This window comes from Salvelinus sp. IW2-2015, unplaced genomic scaffold (genome assembly GCF_002910315.2).
Source record: "Salvelinus sp. IW2-2015 unplaced genomic scaffold, ASM291031v2 Un_scaffold1198, whole genome shotgun sequence".
NCBI lineage: Eukaryota > Metazoa > Chordata > Actinopteri > Salmoniformes > Salmonidae > Salvelinus > Salvelinus sp. IW2-2015.
This window is the reverse complement of record NW_019942773.1, coordinates 156789-181970: the sequence shown is the minus strand read 5'-3', so window position 1 is coordinate 181970 and position 25182 is coordinate 156789. Positions and strand designations below refer to the sequence as shown.

General features: G+C 43.8%; 1 pseudogene; it reads right to left on the bottom strand.

Annotated features, from left to right (window-relative positions):
• Positions 1-20487, bottom strand: part of LOC139024217 (maltase-glucoamylase-like) — a 35575-nt pseudogene extending 15088 nt beyond the window's left edge.
• Between the last annotated feature and the right edge of the window lie 4695 nt (positions 20488-25182).

Here is a 25182-nt window from a genome sequence, read left to right as displayed (position 1 = left end):
AATGGTGTCGTCTGCATAGAGGTGGATCAAGGAATCACCAGCAGCAAGAGCGACATCGTTGACATATACAGAGAAAAGAGTCGGCCCGAGAATTGACCCCTGCGGTAACCCCATAGAGACTGCCAGAGGTCCGGACAACAGGCCCACCAATCTGACACACTGAACTCTATCTGAGAAGTAATTGGTGAACCAGGCGAGGCAGTCATTTGAAAATCCAAGGCTGTTGAGTCTGCCGACAAGAATACGGTGATTGACAGAGTCGAAAGCCTTGGCCAGGTCGATGAAGACGGCTGCACAGTACTGTCTTTTATCGATGGCGGTTATGATATCGTTTAGTACCTTTAGCGTGGCTGAGGTGCACCCATGACCATTTCGGAAACTGGATTGTACAGCGGAGAAGGTACGGCGGGATTCGAAATGGTCAGTGATCTCTTTGTTAACTTGGCTTTCGAGATGGAGAGAGATGTAGATGGAGAGAGAGGAGAGATACAGGGTGAGGTAGAGTGAGAGATGGAGAGATACAGGGTGAGGGAGAGTGAGAGATGGAGAGAGAGGAGCGATACGGGGTGAGGGAGAGTGAGAGATGGAGCGAGAGTAGAGATATGGGGTGAGGGAGAGTGAGAGAATGAGACAGAGAAGGATATAAGGGTAGGTAGAGTGAGAAATGGAGAGATACTGGTTGAGGAGATAAGAGATGGAAAAGAGAGTAAGCGATGTACGGGGTGAGGGAGAGTGGAGCGATGGGAAGCGGGTATTGGGGGAGAGAGGGAGAGATGAGAGAGAGAAGATATGGTTGAGGGAGAGTGGAAGATGGAGAGAGAGAAGGGATATGGGGTGAGGGAGAGTGAAAAAGATGGAGAGAAAGGGATAATGGGGTGAGGGAGAGTGGAGAAGTGGGATATATGGGAGAGATACAGGGTGATGTAAGAGTGATAGATGAGAGGAGAGAAGGGATATGGGTGAAGGGAGGTGAGAGATGGAGAGAGAGAGAATGGATATGGGGTGAGGGAGAGTGAGAGATGGAGAAGTAACGGGTGATGTAGAGTGAGAGAGATGAAGGAAAGGAGGATACGGGGTGAGGGAGAGTGAGAGATTGAGAGAGAAAAGAAAGCACACTGTGACCTCTGCCTTCCTCTTCTTTTGTATCAAATAACTCGACAAAAATACACCACCACTCTTCATCGAGCTCGACCAGAACATTAGGCATTTTCAGCAAACAAAGAAAAATGCTATTGACAGTGCACCTAGCACAGACCACAGACTGCAGGTCTTTCAGAGAAAATAGGAAGATAATGGGAGGAGCAAAGAAAGAGAGGAAAGTGAATAAAGGGGCAGAGAAGAGAGGAGGGAGAGAGGAGTAGAGAGGAGAGGGAAGGGAATAGCGAGGAAGTAGAGGAGAGGAGAGGGACGGGAATGAGAGGAGTAGAGAGGAGAGGAGGGAAATGAGAAAGGAGAGAGAAGAGAGGGAGAAGGCAATGAGAGGAGTAAGAAGAAAAGAGGGAATGAGAGGAGTAAGAGAGGAGAGGAGGGAATGAGGGAGTAGAAGAAGAGAGGGAGGAATGAGTTGGGAGTAGAAGAAGAGAGGGAGGGAATGAAAGATGGAGTAGAGAAGAGAAGGGAGGGAAGGAATGAGAGGCAGCAGAGAAGAGAACGGGGGGATGAGAGTAGAGAGGAGAGAGGACGGGAATGAGAGAGTAGAGAACAGGGGAGAGAGAATGAGAGGAGCAGAGAGGAGAGGGAGAGGAATGAGCCGAGAGTAGAGCAAGCAGGGAGGGAATGCAAGGAGCAGAGAAGAGAGGGGGGGATGAGAAGGAGAGCAGAGACTAGAGAGGGAGGGAATCAAAGGCAGTAAGAAGAGGAGAGGGAGGTATAATATGGAATTGTTCATCGATGGGCCCATTATCTGTGTGTGCGTGTGTGTGTTGTGTGGTCCATGTGTGTTGTTGTAGGACGTTCTGAGGCGGTAGTATCCACTGTCATGTTCTACATTAAGGTAGTAACACAGGAAGTAACTCTGCCCACGACGAGGGCTTGAATGAGTATCCAACATATTGAACTAGACAGGAGCAAAGAGCCTTACAAACCTCGTAGACATACGACACATTATGGATACTGCAAACACAACACACCACACACACACACTGTTCTAGGTCATGACATAACGCTTCCTCCTGCTCATTTCAGGGAAGAATGAATATAAGAAGAAAGAAAAATAGAAAGCAGAGAAAAGTGAGTGATGCTGGGTCCAGCTCAGGTTTGGTTGGATGGTGGTTCAAGCTCAGGTTGTGTTGGTGATTTTGGTGGTTCAAGCTCAAGTTGTGGTTGGTGATGTGTTCAGAGCTCAGGTTGTGTTGGTGATGGTGGTTCAAGCTCAGGTTGTGTTGGTGATGCTGGTTCAAAGCTCAGGTTGTGGTTGGTGTTCAAGATCAGGTTTGTTGTTTGGTGGACGGTGGTTCAAGCTTCAGGTTTGTTGTTGGTTGATGGTGGTTCAATTAGTTGTGGTTTGGTGATGCTGGTTCAAAGACTCAGGTGTGTTTGGTGTTGGTGGTTCAAGACTTAGGTTGTGTTCGGTGATGGCTGGTTCAAGCTCAGGTTTGTGTTGGTGATGGTGGTCAAGGCAGGTTTGTGTTTGGTGGTTCAGCTCAGTTGTGTTTGTGATGTGGTTCAGCTCAAGGTTGTGTTTGGTGATGGTTGTTCAAGCTCAGGTGTTTGGTGATGTGGGGTTTCAAGCTTCTAGGTTTGGTGTTGTGATGGTGGTTTCAAGCCTCAAGGGTTGCGTTGGTGAGGTGGTTCCAAGCTTAGGTTGTGTTTGGTGATGGCGGTTCAAGCTCTGGTTGTGTTGGTGATGGTGGTTCAAGCTCAGGTTTGTGTTTGGTGACGGTGGATTCAAGCTCAGGTTTGTTGGTGACGGTGGTTTCAAGCTCAAGTTGTGTTGGTGGACGGTGGTTTCAAGCTCAGGTTGTGTTGTGAACGGTGGTTCAAGCTCAAGGTTTTGTGTTTGGTGACGGTTGGTGTCAAGCTCAGGTTGTGTTGGTAATGCTGCTTCAGCCTCAGTTGTGTTGGGTGACGTGGTTCAAGCCTTAGGTTTGTGTTGGTGATATGGTCAAGCCTCAGTTTGTTTGGTGATGCTGGTTCAAGCTCAGGTTGTGTTGTGATGGTGGTTCAAAGCTCCAGGTTGTTTGGTGACGGTGGTTTCAAGCTCAGGTTGTGTTGGTGATGGGGGTTCAAGCTCCTGGTTGTGTTGGTGATGTGGTTTCAAAGCTCAGGTTTGTGTTGATGTTTCAAGCTCGGTTGTGTTGGTGATGGTGGTTTTCAAGCTCAGGGTTGTGTGTTGGGATGGTGGTCAGCTTCAGGTTGTGTTGGGTGATGGTGGTTAGCTAGTTGTGTGGTGACGGTGGGGTTTCAAGCTCAGTTGTGTTTGGTGATGGTGTTCAAGCTTAGGTTGTGTTGGTATGCTGGTTTCAAGCTCAGGTTGTGTTGGTGATGGTGGGTTCAAGCGCAGGTTGTGTTGGTTGGTTCAAGCTAGGTTGTGTTGGTGATGGTGGTTCAACTCGGTGGTGTTGGTGATGGTGGTTAAGCTCAGGTTGTGTTGATGGTCTGATCACTTGAATATTAATTTATCATCCCATCTCTCTCTTTCTCTCTCTCCCTCCTATCAAAGTCATGGTTTTGTTTAATCAATGGGAACATATGTTTTACAATTGCCAAAGCGTTAATAGATCATAATAAAGTGAAATAAACATGCCCAAAAATGAACAGTAACCATAACACAATTTATGTGCTACTAGTTTATGTTGTGTTTATGTTGTGTTCATGTTTACAGTTTTATACATCATTATGGGCGTAGGACGGTAGCGCCCACCTTGGCAACATCCGGTGAAATTGCAGAGCGCCAAAATTCTACTACAGAGTTTTACATATTATACTTCATAAAATCACAAGTGTTAAAAATTATAAAACGGAGAATCGTTATTGTCTTTACCCGAGAAAATACCAAAGAACGCCTCTTCTTTCATGCGCTTGGAAACACTACGCCAATGGAGCCACTAAAAACTACCAATTTCTGGCTATTTTTTCCAAAAACAGCCTGAATATCAAATCAAACATTAAAACAAGTTTATTTTTATAGCCCTTGTGACCTCAGCTAATATCCTGAAGTGCTGTCAGAACCGCTAACACCACAGCAGCAGGCGAGTGTGAGCAGCGTGGCTAGGAAAATCCCTAGAAGGCCAAAACCTAGGAAGAAACTAGAGAGGAACCAGGCTATGAGGGGTGGCCAGAATCTTTTCTCGGCTGTGCCGGGTGGAGATTATAACAGACTATGCCAAGATGTTCAAAATGTTCATATGACAAGCATGGTCAAATAATAATCATGATAATTTTCAGTTGGCTTTTCATAGCCGATCATTAAGAGTTGAAAATAGCAGGTCTGGGACAGGTGGCGGTTCCATAACGCAGGCAGAACAGTTGAAACTGGATAGCAGCAAGGCCAGGTGGCTGGGGACAGCAAGGAGTCATCATGCCGGTAGTCTGACGTATGGTCCTAGGGCTCAGGTCCTCCGAGAGAGAGAAAGAAAGAGAGAAGGAGAGAATTAGAGAGAGCAAGATTTTCAAATGTTCATAAATGACAAGCATGGTCAAATAATAATCAGGAATAAATGTCAGTTGGCTTTTCATAGCCGATCATTAAGAGTTGAAAACGCAGGTCTGGGACAGGTAGGGGTTCCATAACCGCAGGCAGAACAGTTGAAACTGGAATTAGCAGCAAGGCCAGGCGGACTGGGGACAGCAAGGAGTCATCATGCCCGGTTTGCGCTGACGTATGGTCCTAGGCTCAGGTTCTCCCGAGAGAGAAGCAAAGAAAGAGAGAACGAGAGATTTAGAGAGAGCATACTTAAATTCACACAGGACAACTGGATAAGATGGAGAAGTACTCCAGGTATAACCAACTGACCCTAGCCCCCGACACATAAACTACTGCAGCATAAATACTGGAGGCTGAGACAGGAGGGGCAGGAGACCATGTGGCCCATCAGAAAAACCCGACAAGGGCCAAACAGGCAGGATATAACCCACCACACTTTGCCGAAGCACAGCCCCCACACCACTAGAGGGTTATCTTCAACACACCAACTTCAATCCTGAGACAAGGCGAGTATAGCCCACAAAGATCTCCACCACAGCACAAACCAAGGGGGGGCGCCAACCCAGACAGGAAGATCACGTCAGTAACTTCAACCCACTCAAGTGACGCACCCCTCCAGGGACGGCATGAAAGAGCACCAGTAGCCAGTGACTCAGCCCCTGTAATAGGGTTAGAGGCAGAGAATCCCCAGTGGAGGGAGAGGGGAACCGGCCAGGCAGAGACAGCAAAAGGCGGTTCGTTGCTCCAGAGCCTTTCCGTTCACTCTTCACACTCCTGGGCCAGACTACACTCAAATCATATGACCTACTGAAGAAGATAAGTCTCAGTAAAGACTTAAAAGTTTGAGACCGAGTCGCGTCCCCCCTCCTCAAATGGGTAGGCACGACCGTTCCATAAAAATGGAGATCTATAGGAGAAAGCCCTGCCTCCCGCTGTTTGCTTAGAAATTCTAGGGACAATTAGGAGGCCTGCGTCTTTTGACCGTAGCGTACGTATAGGTATGTACGGCAGGACCAACTTCGGAAAGATAGGTAGGAGCAAGCCCATGTAACGCTTTATAGGTTAACAGTAAAACCTTGAATCAGCCTTGCCTTAACAGGAAGCCAGTGTAGGGAAGCTAGCACTGGATAATATGATCAAATTTCTTGGTTCTAGTCAAGGATTCTAGCAGCCGTATTTAGCACTAACTGAAGTTTATTTAGTGCTTTAATCCGGGTAGCCGGAAAGTAAGCATTGCAGTGTGCTAACCTAGAAAGTAACAAATGCATGGATAAATTTTTTGGACAGAAAATTTCTGATTTTTGCAATGTTACGTAGATGGAAAAAAGCTGTCCTGAAATCAGTCTTGAATATGTTCGTCAAAAGAGAGATCAGGGTCAAGAGTAACGCCGAGGTCTCTTCACAGTTTTATTTGAGACGACTTTACAACCATCAAGATTAATTGTCAGATTTAACAGAAAGATCTCTTTGTTTCTTGGGACCTAGAACAAGCATCTCTGTTTTGTCCGAGTTTAAAAGTAGAAAGTTTGCAGCCATCCACTTCCTAATGTCTGAAACACAGGCTTCTAGCGAGGGCAATTTTTGGGGCTTCAACATGTTTTCATTGAAATGTACAGCTGTGTGTCATCCGCATAGCAGTGAAAGTTAACATTATGTTTTCGGAATAACATCCCCAAGAGGTAAAAATATATAGTGAAAACAATAGTGGTCCTAAAACGGAACCTTGAGGAACACCGAAATGTTAAGTTGATTTGTCAGAGGACAAACCATTCACAGAGACAAACTGATATCTTTCCGACAGGTAAGATCTAAACCAGGCCAGAACTTGTCCGTGTAGACCAATTTGGTGTTTCCAGTCTCTCCAAAAAGAATGTGGTGATCGATGGTGTCAAAGGCAGCACTAAGGTCTAGTAGCACGAGGACAGATGCAGAGCCTCGGTCTGACGCCATTAAAAGGTATTTTACCACCTTCACAAGTGCAGTCCTCAGTGCTATGATGTGGTCTAAAACCAGACTGAAAGCATTTCGGTATACATTGTTTGTCCTTCAGGAAGGCAGTGAGTTGCCTGCGCGACAGCTTTTTCCAAAATTTTTGAGAGGAATGGAAGATTCGATATAGGCCGATAAGTTTTTTTTATATTTTCCAGGTCAAGGTTTGGCTTTTTCAAGAAGGCTTAATTACTGCCACTTTTAGTGAGTTTGGTACACATCCGGTGGATAGAGAGCCGTTTATTATGTTCAACATAGGAGGGCCAAGCACAGGAAGCAGCTCTTTCAGTAGTTTAGTAGGAATAGGATCCAGTATGCCGCTTGAAGGTTTAGAGGCCATGATTATTTTCATCATTGTGTCAAGAGATATAGTACTAAAACACTTGAGTGTCTCCCCGATCCCAGGCCCTGGCAGAGCTGTGCAGATCCAGGAACAGCTAAGCCCTGGAGGAATATGCAGATTTAAAGAGGAGTCCTGTAATTTGCTTTCTAATGATCATGATTTTTCCTCAAAGAAGTTCATGAATTTATTACTGGCTGAAGTGAAGCCATCCTCTCTTGGGGAAATGCTGCTTTTAGTTAGCTTTGCAACAGTATCAAAAAGAAAATTTTGGATTGTTCTTATTTTCCTCAATTAAGTTGGAAAAGTAGGATGATCGAGCAAGCAGTGAGGGCTTCTTTTCGGTACTTGCACGGCTACTGTCTTTCCAAGCCAGTCGGAAGACCTTCAGTTTGGTGTGGCGCAATTTCCGTTCCATTTTCTGGAAGCTTGCTTCAAAGCTCGGGTATTTTCTGTATACCAGGGAGCTAGTTTCTTATGACAAATGTTTTTCGTTTTTAGGGGTGCAACTGCAATCTAGGGTATTGCGCAAGGTTAAATTGAGTTCCTCAGTTAGGTGGTTAACTGATTTTTGTCCTCTGACGTCCTTTGGTAGGCAGAAGGAGTCTGGAAGGGCGTCAAGGATTTTTGTGTTGTCCTGAGAATTTATAGCACGACTTTTGATGCTCCTTGGTTGGGGTCGGAGCAGATTATTTGTTGCGATTGCAAACGTAATAAAATGGTGGTCCGACAGTCCAGGATTATGAGGAAAAACATTAAGATCTACAACATTTATTCCATGGGACAAAACTAGGTCCAGAGTATGACTGTGGCAGTGAGTAGTCCAGAGACATGTTGGACAAAAACCCACTGAGTCGATGATGGCTCCGAAAGACTTTTGGAGTGGGTCTGTGGACTTCTCCATATGAATATTAAAATCACCAAAAATTAGAATATGATCTGCTATGACTACAGGTCTGATAGGAATTCAGGGAACTCAGAGAGGAACGCTGTATATGGCCCAGGAGGCCTATAAACAGTAGCTTATAAAAAGTGATTGAGTAGGCTGCATAGATTTCATGACTAGAAGCTCAAAAGACGAAAACGTCATTTATTTATTTTTTGTAAATTGAATTTGCTATCGTAAATGTTAGCAACACCTCCGCCTTTGCGGGATGCACGGGGGATATGGTCACTAGTGTAACCAGGAGGTGAGGCCTCATTTACACAAGTAAATTCATCAGGCTTAAGCCATGTTTCAGTCAGGCCAATCACATCAAGAATTGATCAGTGATTAGTTCATTGACTATAACTGCCTTTGAAGTGAGGGATCTAACATTAAGTAACCCTATTTTGAGATGTGAGGTATCACGATCTCTTTCAATAATGGAGGAATGGAGGAGGTCTTTATCCTAGTGAGATTGCTAAGGCGAAACACCGCCATGTTTAGTTTTGCCCAACCTAGGTCGAGGCACAGACACAGTCTCAATGGGGATGGCTGAGCTGACTACACTGACTGTGCTATTGGCAGACTCCACTAAGCTGGCAGGTTGGCTAACAGCCTGCTGCCCGGCCTGCACCCTATTTCATTGTGGAGCTAAGGGAGTTAGAGCCCTGTCTATGTTCGTAGATAAGATGAGAGCACCCCTCCAGCTAGGATGGAGTCCGTCACTCCTCAACAGGCCAGGCTTGGTCCTGTTTGTGGGTGAGTCCCAGAAAGAGGGCCAATTATCTACAAATTCGATCTTTTGGGAGGGGCAGAAAACAGTTTTCAACCAGCGATTGAGTTGTGAGACTCTGAAACTCTTTCTAAAGACTGTTGACATCTAGTGGAAGCCCTCTGGGAGGATTTCGCCTTACAATAAAAGTGACAGCCATTGAAAACAGTGGTAGGCTGAATTTTTTTTATTTTTATGGTTTGTCCTCAGGGTTTCGCCTGCCATATCAATTATGTTATACTCACATACTTCATTTTCACAGTTTTAGAGACTTTAGAGTGTTTTCTATCCAAATCTACCAATTATATGCATGTCCTAGCTTCTGGACCTAAGTAACAGGCAGTTTACTTTGGGCACGCTTTTCATCCAGACGTGAAAATACTGCCTCCTACCCAAGAGAGGTTAAAGGAAAATACACATTCAAAGGTCGTATTATGGCTATGTACAGTGGTATAATGATGTGCAAAAAGGTAAAATAATTAAATATAAATATGGGTTGTAGTTACAGTGGTTTTTGTTCTTCACTGGTTGTCCTTTTTTTGTGGCACCAGCTCACAAATCTTGTTGCTTGAATTGCACACTGTGGTATTTCATCCAATAAATATGGGAGTTTATCAAAATTTTATTTGTTTAGATTTTGTGGGCAGTGTGCCTGTTTCCTCTTGAGAGCCAGATCTGCTCACGGCTGCCTTTCTCAATAACAAGGCTATGCTAAATGAGTCTACATAGTCAAAACTTTCCTTTAAGTTTGTGTCAGTCACAGTGGTCAGGTATTCTGCCACTGTGTACTTTCTGTTTACGGCCAAATAGCATTCTAGTTTGCTCTGTTTTTTGTAAATACTTTCCAATGTGTCAAGAAATTATGTTAAAGTTTTCTCATGATTTGATTGTGTCAAATTGTGTTGCTGTCCTGGGGTTCTGTGGGGTGTGTTTGTGAACAGAGCCCCAGGACCAGCTTGCTTAGTGGACTTTTCTCCATGTTCATCTCTCTGTAGGTGTTGGCTTTGTTATGGAAGATTTGTGAATCGCTTCCTTTTAGGTGGTTGTAGAATTTAACGTCTCTTTTCAGGATTTTGATAATTAACAGGTATCAGCTTAATTCTGCTGTCATGCATTATTTTGTGTTTTTTTGTCTTGGTGAATTCTTGGTTGGTGAGGGGACCCCAGACCTCACAACCATGAAGGGCAATGGGTTCTATAACTGATTCAAGTATTTTTTTCCCAGATCCTAATAGGGATGTAGAATTTTATGTTGCTTATTTTATGTTGTTTAAGTTGATGGCGTAGAAGGCCCTTCTCGCCTTGTCTCTCAGATCGTTCACAGCTTTGTGGAAGATACCTGTTCTGCTAATGTTTAGGCCGAGGTAAGTATAGTTTTTTGTGTCCTCTAGGGCAACGGTGTCCAGATGGAATTTGTATTTGTGGTACTGGCAACTGGACCTGTTTTGGAACACCATTATTTTTGTCTTATTGAGATTTACTGTTTGGGCCCAGGTCTGACAGAACCTGTGCAGAAGATCTAGGTCCTGCTGCAGGCCCTCCTTGGTTGGTGACAGAAGCACCAGATTATCAGCAAACAGTAGATATTTGACTTCAGATTCTAATAGGATGAGGCCGGGTGCTGCAGACTATTCTAGTGCCCCGGCCAATTCATTGATATATACAGTACCAGTCAAAAGTTTGGACACACCTACTCATTCCAGGGTTTTTCTTTATTTTTAATATGTTTTCCATTGCAGAAACTATGAAATAACACACATGGAATCATGTAGTAACCAAAAAAGTGTTACATTTTTTAATATATATTTTATATTTGAGATTCTTCAAAATAACCCTTTGCCTTGATCACAGCTTGGCACACTCTTGGCATCCTCTCAACCAGCTTCATGAGGTAGTCGCCTGGAATGCATTTCAATTAACAGGTGTGCCTTGTTAAAAGTCAATTTGTGGAATTTCTTTCCTCCTTAATGCATTTGAGCCAATCAGTTGTGTTGTGACAAGTTAGGGGTGGTATACAGAAGATAGCCCTATTTGGTAAAAGACCAAGTCCATATCATGGCAAGAACAGCTCAAATAAGCAAAGAGAAATGACAGTCCATCATTACTTTAAGACATGACGGTCAGTCAATAAGGAACATTTCAAGAACTTTGAAAGTTTCTTTAAGTTCAGTCGCAAAAACCATCAGGCGCTATGATGAAACTGGCTCTCATGAGGATTGCTATAGGAAAGGAAGATCCAGAGTTACCTCTGCTGCAGAGGAAAGGTTCCTTAGAGTTACCAACCTCAGAAATTGCAGCCCAAATAAATGCTTCACAGAGTTCAAGTAACAGACACATCTCAAAATCAACTGTTCAGAGGAGACTGTGTGAATCAGGCCTTCATGGTTGAATTGTTGCAAAGAAACCACTACTAAAGGACACCAATAATATTAAGAGACTTGCTTGGGCCAACAAGCACGAGAAATGGACATTAGACTGGTGGAAATCTGTCCTTTGGTCTGATGAGTCCAAATTTGAGATTTTTGGTTCCAACCGCCGTGTCTTTGTGAGATGCAGAGTAGGTGAACGGATGATGAACGCATGTGTGATTCCCACTGTAAAGCATGGAGGAGGAAGTATGATGGTGGGGATGCTTTGCGGTGAAAAACTCTGTGTAATTGATTTAGAATTCAAGGCACACTTAACCAGCATGGCTACACACAGCATTCTGCAGTGTTACGCCATCCCATCTGGTTTGCGCTTAGTGGGACTATAATATGTTTTTCAATGGGACAATGACCCAAAACACACCTCCAGGCTGTTTATGGGCCATTTGACCACGAAGGGCTCCCAAGTGGTACAGAGGTCTAAGGCACTGCATCTCAGTGCTAGAGCCATCACTCGATTCCAGGCTGTATCACAACCGGCCGTGATTGGGAGTCCCATAGGGCGGCACACAATTGGCCCAGCACGGTCCGGGATAGGGTTTGGCCGGTGTAGGCCTTCATTGCAAAAAATAATTTGTTGTTAACTGACTTGCCTAGTTAAATAAAGGTTAAATAAATAACAAAATAAAGGAGAGTGATGGAGTGCTGCATCAGATGACCTGGCCTCCACAATCACCTGAACTCAACCCAATTGAGACGGTTAGGGATGAGTTGGACAGCAGAGAGAAGGAAAAGCAGCCAACAAAGTGGTTGAGAGAATGCCAACAGTGTGCAAAGCTGTCATCAAGGCAAAGGGTTGCTACATTGAAGAATCTCAAAAATAAAATGTATTTTTATTTGTTTAACACTTTTTTGGTTACTATATGATTCCATATGTGTTATTTCATAGTTTTGATGTCTTCACTATTATTGTACAATGTACAAAATTTTTTTTTTTTTTATAAAAACCCTTGAATGAGTATGTGTGTCCAAACCTTTGACTGGTACTGTATGTTGAAGAGGTTGGGGCTGAAGCTGCATCCCTGTCTCATGTTTGTACATGGATTTTATATGATTTTATGTTGTATGATTTTTCCCCGAACACTGGTTTCCATCCATTTATATAGCAGAACCTCATAAATTGGGGAAGATGCCAGGGCTGAGGATGTTAAAGAGTTAAGTATAACCAATTGAAATTTGTGGTCTGTATATTTCATCATTTCATTTAGGATTCCATCAACACCATAGGTCTTTTTGAGTTGGAGGGTTTGTATTTTGTCCTGCAGTTCACTGGATGTAATTGGAGAACTCATTGGGTTCGGGTAGTCTTTAATAGCTGATTATAAGATTTGTAATTGATCAAATATATGTTTTTGCTGTTTTTCTTTGTTATAGGGCCAAAATGATTGTAGAAGTGGTTCACCCATACATCTCCATTTTGAATAGATAACTCTTTATGTTGTTGTCTGTTAGGGTTTTCCAATTTCCCAGAAGCGTTTAGATTCTATTGATTCTTTAATTACATTGATTTGATTTCTGACAAGCAGTTCCTTCTTTTTCCATAGTGTATTTGTAATGTCTGCTTCCAACTCACACTCTCAAACACGTAGATCCCCAGAACGCAGCTCACTTTCCAGCTCCCTTTCCAGCTCACACTCTCAAACACGTAGTTCCCCTGAACGCAGCTCACTCTCCAGATCACACTCTCAAACTCATAGTTCCCCTGAACGCAGCTCACTCTCCAGCTCACACTCTCAAACTCATAGTTCCCCTGAACGCAGCTCACTCTCCAGCTCACACTCTCAAACTCATAGTTCCCCTGAACCCAGCTCACTCTCCAGCTCACACTCTCAAACTCATAGTTCCCCTGAACGCAGCTCACTCTCCAGCTCACACTCTCAAACTCATAGTTCCCCTGAACGCAGCTCACTCTCCAGATCCCAATCACCTGAATTCTAATCACCTGTTCACACACCTGTATGTCATTACACACACTATTTAGTTCAGTTCTTTGCACCCCATCACTGTGAGGAATTGTTTGTTTTGTCACACACTTCTATTTGGAGTGCTGGGTTTCCCCTTAATTTAATCTTCCTGTGTATGATTGTTTTTGCCTGCCTCACTAACAATACCTTTTGCCTATTCCCTGCCTTTACTTTAGCCTATCGGATGTCCTGTTATCAACCTATTGCCTGATCTCCCGGACTACGTTACTAGCCTTTTCCCTGCCTGTACTGTTGCCTTTTTGGACCCCCTGTGTATGACCTTCTGCCTGCCCCTGGACCCAGCTACCTGCTTCCTCCTGTGGTCCTTTACCAATAAACACCTGCTGCGCCCTGCACTTGAAACCAGCTCTCTGTCTCACATCGTGTTCATTACAGTATTTCTGTATTGTTTTAGTGATTCACCATAGTGAAGGTGTAGGATCAGGTTTTCTTGGTCTCTGTTTTTGGTTGGACAGGTTTCTCAGTTTCTTATGTTTTTGCATTCTTCATCAAACCATTTGTTGTTGTTAAACTTTCTGGTGCAGGTGTTCCGCTAGCGACCCACCTCGACAACATCCGGGGAAATTGCAGAGTGCCAAATTCAACATACAATAAACGCAATATTAAACATTCATGATCATACAAGTGTCATACATGATTCTTTATCTTAGAATCTTGGCAATCTAACCGCATTGTCGGATTTCAAAAAGGCTTTATTGCGAAAGCACAGCAATTGATTATCTGAGGTCAGCATCCCACAACAGCATATTATCCAAACAGGCACAGGCATCACAAAATCCCATATAGTGAGAAAATAAGTCACTTACCTTTGAAGATCTTCCTCTGATCGCAATCACAAGAGTCCCAGGAACACAATGAATGGTCATTTTGCTCGATAAATTCCTTCTTTATATCCCAAATAGTCCGTTTAGTAGGCGTCATTGAGTTCAGTAATCCACCCATTCAGAATACAGACATAGGAGTTCCAAAAGTTACCAGTAAAGTTTGTCCAAACAAATAAAATGTTTCTAATCCATTATTAGGTACTTTAATATCTAAATAAATTATAATATTTTATACGGAGGGAACTATTTTCAATAGGAAAGGAAAAGAACGCGGCGCGCTCCCTCGGTCATGCGCGCAATGAGACTAGTTTTGCCATAGACCTCCCTGAGGATAAACAACTATTCCTCGTTGTTTTTTCAGAATACAAGCCTGAAACCATGTATAAAGACTGACATCTAGTGGAAGCCATAGTAACTGAAATTTGGGAGGCAGAAGTCTTTGTTTTCAATAGCTTAACCTTTGAATTGGCTGGCAGGTCAACAGGAAAACAATGTGTCCTCTGGTTTTTGCCTGCCATATCAGTTCTGTTATACTCACAGACATAATGTTAACCGTTTTAGAAACTTCAGAGTGTTTTCTATCCAATACCACCATGCATATGCATATCCTAGCTTCTGGGCCTGAGTAGCAGGTAGTTTACCTTGGGCACCTCAGTCATCCAAACTTCCGAATACTGCCCACTATCCCTAACAAGTGTACATTTTCTTAGGTTGTCTGCTTACATTTTTTGATTTGATAGGGAAGCTGAAATGTCAAATATACAGTTTAGGCTTTCTTCTGCCAAGTTTACACCTTTTACTGTCACGGGAAGATAGATAAAAGGGATTGCATATGTTGTTTTCTAATGGTTTTTGGTAAGTTTCTACACCACTTTCCTTCCATCTTTAGCATTTCTTAATATTATTCAGTTCCTTTGGCTATGATGCCTGATGATTGAGTATTGCTCTGTTAAGGTAGACTGTGATGTTACTTTGATCTGATAGGGGTGTTAGTGGGCTTACTAAACGCTCTGAGGGAGTCTGGTTTGAGGTCAGTGACAAAGTAATCTACAGTACTACTGCCTCACAGAGTCTCCTCAAAGCCTACCATTGACTATGTTCAGACCCAGCGTGCGACAGAGCTGCAGGAGTTGTGACCTGTTTTTGTTGTTTTATCATAGTTATGTCTAGGGGGGCATATTTGGGAGGGAATACTGTCTCTCTCTCTCTCATATACCTACACAGATGCACACACACACCTCACTGTGTCTTGTATTCCGACTCAGGAGCAGGGATATGTTGCCCGGTAGGATCGATCTCCTGACGCCGTTATTGGATTTTGTCAGATGTGTTCCAACACTCCCAAAGGTCACTTCTAGAACGAATGCCACTGCCACTACACCCGCTAAGGCATAGCCACATCATTCAGTCTTTTGTCTGTGTGTGGTGTTGAATGGTGTGTGTAGTGGTGTGTGTGTTGTGGTGTGTGTGTGTGTGTGTGTGTGTGTGTGTGTGTGGTGTGTGTGTGTGTGTGTGGTGTGTGTGTGTGTGTGTGTGTTGTGTGTGTGTGTGTGTGTGTGGTGTGTGGTCGTGGGTGGGTACGCTTGTGTGTTTGGCTCTTGGTTCGAGTGACCTTATCAGTGGAGTGGAGAGTGTCAGTAGGTCTCTATGAAAAGCACACTGGGTTAGCAGTGCTGGACATGTTCTAAAGCTGGCACTGTCATCCACTCACAAAGCACTGTCAACTTGAAGTTCATTTATGAAAGGGGGACTGCCTTATAGTGAAGGGCTATGCGACTGCATGCGTGTGTCAGTGTATGCACGGTAGATTGCTAGATACTCACAGGGCTAACTTGCCATGTGGTTGAGTAAGCTGCATCCAGCAGAGAACATCTCATACTGAAGAAACCCACGATATCGGTCCTCAGTTAGTGATAAAGAGGGAGAGATGCGGGCTGGAGGGGGAGAGTAGGAGAGAAAAGGGGAGGGGGAGAGGAGAGACCGAGGAGATGTTTGGGGAGGTGGATCGAGAGGTTAGGTCAGGTTAGGTAGGTTGTAGGTCGTAGGTAGCTTAGGTAGAGGGAGTGTGTAAGTGTAGGTAAGGGGTAGGTATTCTGTAAAGGGTAAGTGTAGGTTAGTGGTAGGTAGGTAGGTAGGTAGGTCAGGTAGGTGACAGAGATCAGAAAGAGGGGGGAAAAGGAGAGAGAGAGATGAGGGAGGTAGTAGGGGTAGTAGTTAGGTAGGTAGGTAGGGTAGGAGTAGGTAGTGGGTAGGTAGTATGGGTAGGTGTTCAGTAGGTAGTAGAAGCGAGGCAGAAAGCATAGAAACAGGAGGGGGCCAGGAAGTCGAGGAGGAGGGACGAGAGAGGGGGGTCGCTCGGTAGGAGGTAGGGTAGGGTACGGTAGAGTACGGGTGTATAAGGTAGGGAGTTAGGTAGCGTAGGTTAGCATGTGTAGAGGGTTTAGGCTAAGGTAATGTCCGTTAGAGAGAACATAGAAAGAGTAGGTAAAGAAGCGGCCGATCTGATGATGAGAAGATAAGAGGGGAATCTAGTTAGGGGATTAGGTAGGTAGGTTAGGGAGGTAGGTCAAGTTGAATAGTAGGGTAGGGAGAGCGAGCCCAGGAAAACATTTGGTGAAAGAGGGGCCAAAGTGGGGAGAGATGGATCCGAGAGGGGAGGGGAAGGTAGTGGGATAGTATGGTAGGTAGTGTAATGGTAGTTAGGTAGGTAAGATTAGGATAGCAGGAGAGCACTGAATTCTTATGCCTATGGTAAGTTAATGGTGAGCGATATGCGTTAGGTTTAGTATTAGGTAGGATTGAGGTACTAGGTTACGGTAGGTAGAGGCAGAGACATAGAAAGAGGGGGAAAAGAGAGAGAGAGACTTGAGTCAGAGTACTAGTTAAGTTGTAAAGTGTTTTCATCGACTGCAGTATGGGTTGTACAAAAATGTGTTTCTGTTACTTCAGTTATTTTTTTAGTGAAAACAACTTAGAAGAAGACAAACAAAACAGGAACAAAATCAATAGCAATTTCCATGTAGAAAGGAGCCAGAGAGGAGAGTCACTTACATAAGGAATTCCAAACAGACTGAACTCCATCATTCCTGTTAAATAGAGAGACAGAACAGTCAATAGATAGACAAACAAACAAACACACACACCTATGACGGTGTTGTAGATCATATCCCAGCTGACGTTGGTGTCTCCCAGGCGGTGTCCAGCCCAATTCCCGTTTGGAGGCTCGGTAGACCTGCTCACCACTATCCCCCTATTCCCTATCACACTCAGCAAGGTGCTGGAGGAGGGGAGAGGGGGAGGAGAGGTCAGACATCTGCCTGCAGTCTAGCTCAGGTCAAACTATTGTATGTGAACAGGCACGTAATGCCATTGGTTGGAGCTGCTCATGAACTGTCTAGTTGCTGTATCCATTTCACTATATAGAAGTCATACCAAAGATTGTAAATACGGCACCTGATGTGTCTCTACTTGGCACTCAGCATTAATAAGGAGATTGTGGGTAAGGCCCTGTGATAGACTAGCGTCCTGTCCAGGGTGTGTAGGTGTACATCATGCTACCTCACTCTACAGAAAMCCAAGGCTCGCGCAAGGTCATTGATGATGGTGTGTATCGTGATAAGGCGTGGCATGTATGGTTGGTTATTGTAGACAGCGGGACCCAGAAACTACTCTTCAACGGTTCCACGGACAAAGCTGGCTGGTTCATTCATGTCCTAAACACACAGTGAAAGTTAACGACATACTGTGTGTGTGAACGTGCACAGACGTAGGATTTCACTCACAATCCAGAGGCCATCAGACGTCACGGTATTATTGTAGAATTCTGCAATTTCCCAATGCCACCACAATGCTGTAAGCTAAATTAAGAAGTCTGGGAACGCTGCATAGGTCCAGTAGATCTGGGATTGGCCAGAGATCACAGGACAAAGAGATAGAGCGTTAAGGCATGTCAGTAATTGGACTTTGAAACAGGAAGTGCCCCATCAGGCTCTGTGATTGGCTAGTTCGTGTGTTAACAGGAAGTTAAATATACCTCTACTTTCGTGTCCAAGTCTACAGACTCGTTGACTATAATACCAGGGAAGTCAGGCCATACCTAAAGTAGATAGAAAAGACAGCTTTAGTAGAGTTTACTAGAGACAATTATTAGAGTTTAATTGAGACAGTAAGTAGAGTTGAATAGAGACAATTAGTCAATTTTACGAGAGACAATTAGTAGAGTTGAATATGGACAATTAGTAGAGTTGAATATGGACAATTAGTAGAGTTTACTAGAGACAATAAGTAGAGTTTACTAGAGACAATTAGTTGAGTTTACTAGAGACAATTAGTAGAGTTGAATATAAACAACTAGTAGAGTTTACTAGAGACAATTAGTAGAGTTGAATATAAACAATTAGTAGAGTTGAATATAAACAATTGGTAGAGTTGAATATAAACAATTGGTAGAGTTTAATATAGACAATTAGTAGAGTTTAAAAGAGAACAGAGAGCTTGGTTAACACGACAGCTTTTTGAATCTGACGACAATCACCCGAGTCATAAGTCTCCATCTGACTACTTCCTCCGTCGCTCTCTCACTTCCTCTCTCCTTTCTTTCATTCAACTTCAAATTGGTAGGTCAAATACTTCAATATTCCTCTTTGTCCGTCTGTTTGTCCTGACCTCAACCAACCCTCGCCTCCCCATATCTCTCTGTGCCCCCCCCCCTCCCAGGAATTGAATTACTAGTGCTGACAAGTGTGCTGGAGATAAGGGCGCTTAAACAGAAACAAGGGGGTGTAATATAGGTAGAGTGTATTGTAGGGTGTAAAGTAAGGGTACTTGAGTTTAATGTACTTAGAGTAACACAAAGCTATTCATGATAACAAATGGTGTGGTAGGGTGATGAGCAAGGGCACTTGTTTGAAGAGTAAAATTTAAGGGTGCTTACGTAGGGTATTCCTGCTGCTCTCATTTCTCTGTAGAGGTCTGCTATCTCAGTGTCGTTGGAGTATCCATAGCGACAAAGCTGGGACCCAAAGGACCAATAGGCAGGGAGCGCAGGACGTCCAATCAGCTGATGGGAATGAACACGGAAGTGAAAACATTTAAGAAACTTTCCTTGTCTATGACAAGTTGTTGTTTGTGGGCTTTGTTGTGTATTTGTCTGAGTTTGCATATGTGTGTGTGTGTGTGTGTGTGTGTGTGTGTGTGTGTGTGTGTGTGTGTGTGTGTGTGTGTGTGTGTGTGTGTGTGTGTGTGTGCATGTGTGTGTTTGTGTGCATGTGTGTGTGTGTTTAGATTGGCTAGATGAGGGAGCAATGAAGCGTAAAAGCCCCAGCTGCTGTAGTCCATCAGGAGGGGCACAGAGCCAGACAAAACACGCACACACACACACACACACACACACACACACACACACACACACACACAGCGGTACACTCCTCCACCACCAGTTCTGGGGTGGGTCACCATGTAGAATTCCAGGATGCCCCTCCCCCCCGGGTACTATAGGTTGGCTGGAAGGTCACATCTAGGGTCAAAGATTAAAGGTCAGTGAATGTAAATGTTTAGATACAATCACATAAGGTCAAAAAAGGACCATCTGAATTTTTATCACAGGATGCCAGTATGCCCTTGAACTGCAACACAGCAAACGTGACTGAGACTGGAGTTAGGAAGGGCTTGTTTGAGACTTTAGTTAGAAAAGGGTGGTTTGGAGGCACGTTTGTGTGTTTGAGCAGTGCTTTGTCTAACCTGAACAAACAACCCTAATGTGTGTGTGTAAGAGAAGAGAGAAGATAAAAGAAATGTAAGAGAGAGAAGAAAAAGATAAAGAAAGTGAAGAGAGAGGAGGAAAACATAAAGAAAGGAAAGAGAAAGAGAGAAAGAAGAGAGATACAGAGACGAAGAGAGAAGGAGAGAAAAAAGATCAAGAAAATCAAAAGAGAGAGAGAAACGAGATCAGAGAGAGAAGGAGCAATAGAGAGGAGCAGAAAGGAAACAGAGAGGCAGAGAAAGAGAGAGACTGAAGAAAGAGAGTATAGATTTTAGTATTATTACAGTGAAGAAAGAGAAAGAAAGAGAGACAGAACGAAAAGAGAGAGAGAGAGAGAGAGAGACGAGAGGAGAGAGAGAGAGAGAGAGGAAGAGAGGAGAGAGAGAGAGGAAGAGAGAGAGAGAGAGAAGAGAAGAGAGAGAGAGAGAGCAGAGAAAGGAGAGAGGAAGAGAGAGAGAAAGAAAGAGAAGGAGAGACAGAAAGGGAGAGGGGAGAAGAGGGAGAGAGAGAGAGAGAGATGAGAGAGAGAGAGAGAGAGAGAGAGAGAGAGACAGAGAAACAGAAAAGACAGAAGAGACAGAAGAAGAGAGAGAGAGAGAGAGAGAGAGAGAGAAGGGAAGGAGTGTGTTGTGAAGGAGGCAGAGTACGGCAAACAATGCCGAAAAGTTTGCCAGCACATGCATGCCTAAAACAGGAGAGAGAACAAAAGAGGGAGAAATGGATAGGGGGGTGGGCTGCCCTGTGACACTATACAAGTCACTATCTATCTCTTTCTCACTCTCTTTTTCTTCTCTAAGTCATGTGAGGACTGTCTGTGCATACTGGTTTGGTATCAACCATACCAAGAACACTCATTATCTGGTACAATGTGATTACTATCATTACTGTAATGTCAGTTTCCAGTGTTATACCTAGGGACTATAATAATGAGTGTCATTATATATGACATTTACATGTTAGTCATTTAGCAGATGCTCTTATCAAGAGTGACTGAAAAACGTTGTCCTGTATCTTATCAGAACACCTGCAGCTGAAGTGACACCAGTGTTGTTTTTTTGCCCTGGATATAGAACATATTTTTGGAACGAGTAATGTTGCTGACTATTCCCTACCGCCAGCAAGTGCACCTGACTTTTTTAAGTGTGAAGACATTTCTAGAATCATATATGTTATATATGATCTGTCAATAGGATATATAGTAAAATGTAGCAAATTGTCTGCACACATTCATATACATGTACATCGATTAATTCATGTTTGTAGACAGACACATAAAGTGTGTGTGCTTGTGTGCGTGTGTATGTGTGTGTGTGTGTGTTGTCCTCAGCGTTGCAGTTCAGAAGTAGTGCACCATGGCCATGGCAGTCTCCCCCAGGCCCCTATGGAAGGGATGCATAACACAGCAGATACACTTCTACTCTACCCAGAGAGAGAGATAAAGACATAGAGAGAGAGAGAGATAAAGACATAGTGAGAGAAAAAAAGACAGAGAGAGAGAGAGAGTAAAAGTTCAGGGAGAGTTGGGAGAAATTAAATTGATGCATTAGATCAGAGTCCCAGTGTTCATTTGAATTCCCACTCTGTGGAGGAAGAGAGAGAGACTGGATACTGAGTTCTCACTCTGTGGAGGCAGAGAGAGAGACTGGATACTGAGTTCCCACTCTGTGGAGGCAGAGATAGAGAGACTGGCTACTGAGTTCCCTCAGTGAGGGCAAGAGAGAGTGACAGATACTGAGTTCCCTCTGTGGAGGCAAGGATAGAGAGAGAGAGAGAGAGAGAGAGAGAGAGAGAGGAAGAGAGAGAGAGAGAGAGAGAGAGAGAGAGAGAGAGAGAGAGAGAGAGAGAGAGAAGAGAGAGGTATGAGCAACATGGGCTCCTGAGTTCTTCTGCAAATAGATAGAATAAATGTAGATAAACTTGAACTCATTCAGGATACTAACCTCAACATCAAAACCTTAATCCAAATCAAAAATCAATTCCTAAAAACTTGATTTTGGACAAATGTACCTGAATGGACTATTAGTACCAAGGATTATCCAGAAAAATATTTTTACAAACCAAAACTTGCAGAAGACACACAGTGCAAACCTGGAAATACCATCGAACACAAAACTGAGTGAGTAATGTTCAGTCTGAACCTACTTTTGAAGCCAAAAAGTAAAAGACAACAATCTCTTGGTAATTGTGTTCTATAAAGCTTAATAAATAAGGTTACCAAGCCACCAAGCTGTTGGGACAAAACTGACCAGGCTGCAACTTCAATTAGCACCAAAGTCTGTTAATTTAACCTAATAATGGCAGGATAGTTTTACAGTCCCCCTCCACCCAAATGCAGAGGCTTTTGAAGCCCCCATGGCTTATCCTTGTGGAGAGGTCATTACAATACAGTACCCTATGTATATAAAAAATAACACTGCACGAAATAAGTACAAAGAAAGAGCTGCTCAGGGATAATCTAGAGACACTATTTGCTGACTGCTACAAAGAGGGGAATGAAAGCAACTTAATTTTCTACACAGACCATCCCCTGCCATGACACAGTGCTATATTAACACAGACCATCCCCTGGCATGACACAGTGCAATATTAACACAGCCATCCCGTGGCATGGCACAGTGTTATATTAACTTCTTTGGGGTAGGTGGCAGTATTTTCACGTCCGGATGAAAAGCATGCCCAGAGTAAACTGCCTGCTACTCAAGCCCAGATCCTTGGATATGCATATTACTCYTATATTTGGATAGAAAACACTCTGAAGTTTCTAAAACTGTTTGAATGATGTCTGTGAGTATAACAGAACTCATATGGCAGGCAAAAACCTGAGAAGAAATCCAACCAGGAAGTGGGAAATCTGAGGTTTGTAGGTTTTCAACTCTTTGCTTATCCAAGATACAGTGGAAATGGGGTCATGTTGCACTTCCTAAGGCTTCCACTAGATGTCAAAAGTCTTTAGAACCTTTTTTGATGCTTCTACTGTAAAGTGGGGGTGAATGAGAGGAGATTGAGTAAGGTCTCTCCCAGAGTGCCACGAGCTGACCATGCACGTTCATGTGAGAGTTAGCTGCATTCCATCGCATTTCTGAAGTAAAAGGAATTTTCCTGTTGGAACATTATTGAAGATTTATGTTAAAAACATCCGAAAAATTGGTTCTATTCATCGTTTGACATGTTTCTACGGACTYTAACGGAACTTTGTGGACTTTTCGTCCATACTTTCCACTGGACTTGCACGCGCGTCYTGAGTTTAYATTGTGTACTGAACGCGCGAACAACAATTAGGAATTTGGACATAAATMATGAACATTATCGAACATAACAAACATTWATTGTGGAACTGGGATTCCTGGGAGTGCATTCTGATGAAGATCATCAAAGGTAAGTGAATGTGTATAATGTTATTTCTGACTACTGTTGACTCCAACATGGCGGATATCTCTTTGGGTTGATTTGTCGTCTGAGCGCCGTAGTCAGATTATTGCATGGTTTGCTTTTTCCGTGATGTTTTTTGGAAATCTGACACAGCGGTTGCATTAAGGAGAAGTGGATCTAAAATTCCATGCATAATAGTTGTATCTTTTAGCAATGTTTATTATGAGTATTTCTGTAAATTGATGTGCAAAATCACCGGATGTTTTGGAACTACTGAAAACATAACGCGCCAATGTAAACTCAGATTTTTGGATATAAATATGAACTTTACCGAACAAAACATACATCTATTGTGTAACATGAAGTCCTATGAGTGTCATCTGATGAAGATCATCAAAGGTTAGTGATTCATTTTATCTATAATTCTGCTTTTTGTGACTCCTCTCTTTGGCTGGAAAAATGGCTGTGTTTTTCTGTGACTTGGCTCTGACCTAACATAATCGTTTGGTTTGCTTTCGTCGTAAAGCCTTTTTGAAATCGGACGCTGTGGCTGGATTTAGAACAAGTGTATCTTTAAAATGGTGTAAAATACATGTATGTTTGAGAAATTTTAATTATGGGATTTCTGTTGTTTTGAATTTGGCGCCCTGCAGTTTCACTGGCTGTTGACGAGGTGAGACGCTACCATCCCACATCCCCTAGAATGGTTAACACAGACCATCCCCTGGCATGGCACAGTGCTATAAGAGCACACTACCCCTATGTCAAGAGAGAGGGTATTGGCCCAGGGTGGAAACTCAGAATACTAGACATTGAGGAAATTGAAACAACCTCTGTCAACATATTCAAGTCTGGGACAGTAACGGTGCAGAGCATCCTGATGCAGTTCCAGCAGGACTTTTACGGGATCAAAGACAGAGCACAACAGGAAAAGCTCTCTCCCTGTGACAACTCCCCCATCCTGATTGAGTCTGATCACACATCTTCAAAGTGTCCTGCGGACAAGGATAGTCTCCCCCCAGCACTGAACACACCCAGGTCCCACAATTGCACTGCTCCTCCATCATTGAGAGGGATACATTTACAAAGCTGGAGGAAGACATGGTCGAGCTCAGAGAGCTAGTCAACACAATACAGACATAACACCCCCCCCCCCTCAACAAGACCCAAAGGGCAGAAGGTGGATATGGATGGCTGTCTGAGAGAGCTGGCTGCTCTACGGGCTGAAGTGAGAGAACTTAAAGAGGCACACATGGCACTGAAGGTGGAGGTGACAAAGCTGAGGTGTGACAGAGAGCAGGACGCTCCCCCAGAGAAGCCAGCAGAACGGCCAAACTCAGACCCAGACCACAACCTCAACACCACAATGGGACAGACAACACAGGACCCACCAACACAACAGACTCCACCCCCTCCTAACAGCCCCTGTCATCTCCCCTGATTGCTCTGTTGACAACCCCCCCACATCCACTGAGGACACACAAAAGCCAGAGATTGTGCTCCTCATTGACTCAAATGACAAATACAGTCAAGAGGATACACTTATTCCAAAACACAAAGTGGCTAAACTCTGGTGCCCAAACACTAGGCATAGCCTGGAGCTGTTTTCAGAGAACAGACTAAGTTCCCCCAGTCACATCCTTATTCACATGGGCATAAATCACCCAGCAGTAAAGGGAGGAAAGGGTGGCCATATTTGTCATGACTTCCACCGAAGGTGGCTCCTCTCCCTGTTCGGGCGGTGCTCGGCGGTCGTCGTCGCCGGCCTACTAGCTGCCACCGATCCATTTTTCCTTTTCATTTGTGTCTGTCTGTTGTTGTTATCACCTGTGTCTGATTAGTTCATTTCGGTGGGTTTATTAACCTCCGCTGCCTGCTAGTCTTTGTGCGGGATTATTTTGCTGTGTTAGCTCTGTTAGGGGTGCGTGTTTGCGCCACAGGGTTTTATCCCTCACAGTCGTTGTACCGTTGGTACTGTGTTAGGAGTAGAGGTTTCTCCTCCGTGTGTTTCGTGATTTTCCCCGCCAGTTGTTGGTGGGTTGGGACTTATAATAAATGASTGTGCAAACTGGAATTCCTTGCTCTCCTGGTCCTGACTCCTGCACCTACCTCTTCTTAGGAGGCACCTAACAATATCACTCAAGGG